The sequence below is a fragment of the Oryctolagus cuniculus genome, chromosome 6 (assembly GCF_051225735.1).
Source record: "Oryctolagus cuniculus isolate XC-2025 breed Fujian yellow rabbit chromosome 6, ASM5122573v1, whole genome shotgun sequence".
Taxonomy (NCBI): domain Eukaryota; kingdom Metazoa; phylum Chordata; class Mammalia; order Lagomorpha; family Leporidae; genus Oryctolagus; species Oryctolagus cuniculus.
In genome coordinates, this window is record NC_142872.1 from 83539566 (window position 1) to 83545038 (window position 5473).

Genomic DNA, 5473 nt, shown 5'->3' on the forward strand with positions numbered 1-5473 from the left:
CCTTCCAATCCAGCTCCCTGCTAATATTAGGCCTAGGAAATCAGCAGAAGATGGTCCAAGTACTTGGGCCCCTGGTACCCATGTGGGAGACCTGGAAGAAGCTCCAGGCTCCTGGCTTCAGTTTGACTCAGAGCTGGCTGTTGTGGCCATGGGCAATGATGATCTCTCTTTCTCTCTCTCTTGCTCTCCCTCTCTTTCTCTGTCTCTCCCTTTCTCTCAGTAACTCTGACTTTCAAATAAACTTTGAAAATATTTATTTGATTTGAAAGAGTGAAAGAGACAGAGATAGAGACCTTCCATCCACTGGTTCACTCCCAACATGGTGGCAAAAGCCAGGGCTGGTTCAGGCAAAGCCAGGAACTCCATCTGGGTCTCCCACATGAGTGACAAAGCCCTAAGTAGGTGGGCCATCTTCCACTACCTCCCCAGGTCCCTTAGCAGGGAGCCGGATTGGAAGCACCTCAGCTGGGACTCAAACTGGTATTCTAATGTGAGGATGGCAATGTCCCAAGTAGCAGCTTAGCTGGCTACACCACAATGCTGGCCCCCATGTCTTCTTTTTGATCAAGATACCATGTGGAAACTTCCCAGTTGATTTCCTCCCCTTTCTCATTAACCAGAATTGGGTCATTCCATCTTCCCCTGAATCAATCACTGGCAGCAAGAATAAAACTATTATGATTAATTTGAATTAGTCAGGATTATTCCTGAGCCATGGGGTAGGGAGAGAAAGATTGAAATTTTTAATGAAACTGGAACTCTGTTGCAAGAAAGAGGGAGAAATGGCTTGGGGACAGTTGGCTGCCTGGCAGCATCTCCTCTAATCTCAAATGCTGAGCCTTTAGAGAACCTATGAGAACTGGCTTCTCTTTTTTTTTCAAAGGGCAGCTCTGGTGCCATGTAAGCTCAGATATGGATATGAGAAGACAATAAGAGTTTCACAGCATATCATCAATTGGAGTCAGAGATAGTCTTCAAAAAGTTATTCAACAGTTTGGGAAGGGAATCAACCACAGCATTTTTCCTGCAGCTTTGAACTGAATTTTTTCTCTTCCTCCCACCTCTTTTTGTTTCACTGCTGCTGAATTCCATTACCCCTGCTTATCCCATGTAGACTGTAGGCCATCTCAGATCATGCCCTCCTACCATTTCACTAGTTCAGTCCACAAGATGGTAAGAATTTGAAATGCCTTATTTAATGCAGGGTTGAAGGTACTCACTTGCAGCCTAAGCCTGGTACAGCTTGATAAGGGTTGCCAAGGAAACAGGTGGCGGGTATAATGACAGCTGATACCAGTACTTTGAAAAGCTTCATATAGTCAGGGAGGGAGAGGAAAGCAAGGTAGAAATAAGAGGGCTGAAGTGAGTCAGTCATTGAGAAGGTTTCCCTTCACCTCTCAACTTCCCCCTACTAACCCAGCACTTAATGGCATGATGGTAACATAGCGTGCATACAACCTTGGCAGGTACACAATGCTCCCTGGCCAAGCTAATTTGTGTTCTGCTAACGCTGGCCAGTGCACAATGCAATAAAAATTATATGGGTTATAAAAAAGTGAAGGTCTCGTTCAATTAGTTTCTCTACAGAACACCATTCTGTGTAAATTGACATTCGCAATGAAATGCATCCTTCTCCCAAACCCCACCTGGAGCACAGCCTGCAAAGCTGGGCGTGCAGCCTCCCATGCTCACTGATTTTCTTCTTCATAGTGTAAGAAATTTCATTTTCACGTTCTCATTTCTTTCCATGGCTTGTTATTTGTGTTTCTAAGTGCAGAAAAAGCTATTTAATTACCAAATTTTGGATGTGAACTGAGAAAAAAGAGCTAAGTTAGACAATCTGCTTACTTACACTGCAGTAAGATGAATAAGGCAAAATGAAGATTCTTGGCATGCCCATTTATGACTTAAAAAAAAAAAAAAAAAAAACAGATACCGGCCGGCACCGCGGCTCACTAGGCTAATCCTCCACCTAGCAGCGCCAACACACCAGGTTCTAGTCCCGGTCGGGGCGCCGGATTCTGTCCCAGTTGCCCCTCTTCCAGGCCAGCTCTCTGCTGTGGCCCAGGAAGGCAGTGGAGGATGGCCCAAGTGCTTGGGCCCTGCACCTGCATGGGAGACCAGGAGAAGCACCCGCTCCTGCCTTCGGATCAGCGTGGTGCTCCGGCCGCAGCGCGCCAGCCGTGGTGGCCATTGGAGGGTGAACCAACGGCAAAAAAGGAAGACCTTTCTCTCTGTTTCTCTCTCACTGTCCACTCTGCCTGTCAAAATAAAAATAAAAATAAAATAAAAAAAAAAACAGATACCAAAACTACTTCTACAGTAAGGTTTAACAGTTAACTACCTTTTTCTACTTTCAATTTGAAAAGATGAAATGGACAAGCTTCATTTTTTCATTTTTTTAAGTGAATGGCACATTTCACATTTAACTTCCTTGCTTTGCAACTATGAAACGCATTTGGTCACCCTTTGGGTCATCCAGTAATTGAACTTTCTGAATAACCTGGAATTCTTGATGTCCGCTTGAAACATAGGCATTTTCTGAATTCCCCAGAACAAGTTTGTTGACACATGCACTTGGCCTGGAGTCCCTTTTTGCTAGGTAATCACAGGATCTGGTGGTCAGTGAGAAAAAGGCTTGGGATAAATTTGTAACCCACCCACAACTTAAAATAGGAATTAGCAGTCCTAAAACTGTGAAGGGTTTCCATTCGCCTGGTTTTGCAAAAACAGAACAATGAATATAAATGTTATGGTTTGCCCCTGGTAATCAGGTTTCTGAAGAACAAAATCAAGTTTCTTTCAAAGAAACCATGCCATTTAAATGGGCATGAAAGTTTAAAAGAAGAAAATAAGCTCAATTTTTATGATAGTGTCATGAAACCATAATATAGAGAAATAGTTGGAGTAAAGAAATAAGGTCTCATCCACCCTTCTGTTTCCAAAAAGAAGGTTCTTCTTTCTTCCCCAATTATTTTTTATTCATTAAAATAAGAAGGAAGAAAAATATGCCATACCACAAATCATATTACAGCTAATTTTAAATCTCAAGTACTGATTTAGATATTCGTTATTTTGTTAACCTTTGTCGCTCCCCCATTCACGGAGGAACGACACAGGACCCTGCGCTGTTTTTTTGTCTGCTCGATCCTTCCCGGGTTGGCTGCCAACCCCTCCACCTCCGTGGAGGGGCGGCTCCCCCTGCCACTTTCCCAGCTTCCGCGGAGGAGTGGCACACCACCGGCCGGCTCTCTCGGAGGCTGCTCAGATGTTCCTCAGGTGTTCCTGGTGCATGTTGTCTCTCTCCTCCTTTATAGTCCTCTTCCACCAATCCCAACTCTGCTGCCCACACGTCGAGCATGCTGCTCTCCTCCAATCAGGAGCAGGATCAGCTCCTGCAGCTCATCAGTCAAATTGGCGAGAGGCAGCTGCGTAGAAGTTTACTCCTCCCCAGCGCCATATTGTGGGAGAGCAGATGCATAGAATAAGTCTTAATTCCAGTAACTTAGTCTAGTCTCAGTTGCTCCCCACAACCTTAAACTAATTTTCAGTGTGTGTATCTATCTGTGTCTGTTTTTATGTTTTCTTTGAACTGAAACTAGCTGCTGTGTTGCTCATGTTTATTTACTTTTCATGTGTCTCATCAGATAAAATGCTAAGTTCCAGGTTAGGCACTTGGCACAGTGGTTAAAACACTGCTGGAGATGCCCGTATCCCACATTGGAGTGCCTGGTTCAAGTTCTGACTCCACTTCCAATCCCGCTTCCAGCTAATGTGTCTGGAAAACAGAAGGTAATGGCTCAAGTATGTGAGCTCCTGCCACCAACATAGGAGGCCTGATTCGAGTTCCTGGCTTCTGGGTCTGTTCTGACCCAGCCCATGTTGTTATGGGCATTTGGGAGAATGAACCAGCAGATTGAAGATCTCTTTCTCTCTCTTGCTCTCGCTCTCTCTCTCTCTCCTCCTGTAACTTTCTACATTTCAAATAAACAAGTAATTTTTTAAATATTAAATTTCATAAAAGGTAAAGATCCGGTGCCAGTACTGTGGAGCTGTAGGTTAATCTTCTGCCTGCAGTGCCGGCACCCCATTTGGGTGCCAGTTCTAGTCCCAGCTGCTCCTCTTCTGATCCAGCTCTCTGCTATTGCCTAGGAAAGCAGTGGATGAAGACCCAAGTGCTTGGGCCCCTGCACTGGTGTGGGAGACCCATAAGAAGTTCCTGGATTGGCTCAGCTCTGCTGTTGCAGCCATCTGGGGAGACAACCAGTGGATGGAAGACCTTTCTGTCTCTCCCTCTCACTGTCTGTAACCCTACCTCTCAAATAAATAAATAAATAATCTTAAAAAAAAAAAAGGTAAGGATTCTGTTTTGTTGTTTGCCTTATCCCAAGAGCCTATAACATTGTTGAAGACTCATTTTCATTGAATGAATTTAATGAATGTATAAATAATAGAAATATGAGTTCTCCAGAGTGCTGTGATGCTCTGTAAGGAAATGGAATTAGTAATGCTTTCCCAAAAAATATTTTAAATTTAAGATTGCTCAAATTCCATCCCTTCTTGGGGCCACCATATTCTGCTAAATACAATGGAGGCATATGAATAAAATAAAATGTTATGCAAAAGTAAGTGTTTTTTTTTTGACAGGCAGAGTGGACAGTAAGAGAGAGAGAGAGAAAGGTTTTCCTTTACTGTTGGTTCACCCTCCAATGGCCACTGCGGCCGGTGCACTGCAGCCGGCGCACCGCGCCAATCTGAAGGCAGGAGCCAGGTGCTTCCCCTTGGTCTCCCATGCGGGTGCAGGGCCCAAGGACCTGGGCCATCCTCCACTGCACTCCCGGGCCACAGCAGAGAGCTGGACTGGAAGAGGAGCGACCAGGACAGAATCCAGCGCCCCAACAGGGACTAGAACCCATTGTGCCGGCGCCGCAGGCAGAGGATTAGCCTATTGAGCCATAGCGCCAGCCCGAAAGTAAGTCTTGAAATGATTAGAAAATAACAAGGGGCTGGTGCTGTGGCATGGTAGGTTAATTCTCCACCTGCGGCACCAGCATTCCATATGAGCGCCAGTTTTAGTCCCAGCTGCTCCTCTTCTTATCCAGCTCTCTGCTATGGCCTGGGAAAGCAATGGAAGAGGGCCCAAGGACTTGCACCCACGTGGGAGACCTAGAAGAAGCTCCTGGTTTCTGGTTTCAGATCTGCGCAGCTCTGGCCATTGTGGCCATTTGGGGAGTGAACCAGCAGAAGGAAGACCTTTCTCTCTGTCTCTCCCGCTCACTGTCTATAACTCTACTTCTCAAATAAATAACATCTTTTATATAAAAAAAAAGAAAATAGCAAAAGATGACACTCAATTAATTCTATAAAAAGACATAAAAGTTTGAACAAGTTAAAGTTAATAAGCAGTAGAGTCATAATTTTCAAAAGACTTTTGATGTGGTTTAGGGTGGAATTGTGTACCCCCACACCAAAT

The 5473-nt window shown here is 44.7% G+C and overlaps 1 long non-coding RNA gene across 1 annotated transcript; it reads left to right on the plus strand.

Annotated features, from left to right (window-relative positions):
* Positions 1 to 3411: 3411 nt before the first annotated feature.
* LOC149126211 (uncharacterized) lies at positions 3412 to 4306 on the plus strand. The gene is made up of 3 exons (XR_016234924.1): positions 3412 to 3552; positions 3648 to 3792; positions 4153 to 4306. It is a non-coding gene; the product is annotated as an uncharacterized LOC149126211 (long non-coding RNA).
* The last annotated feature ends 1167 nt before the right edge of the window (positions 4307 to 5473 follow it).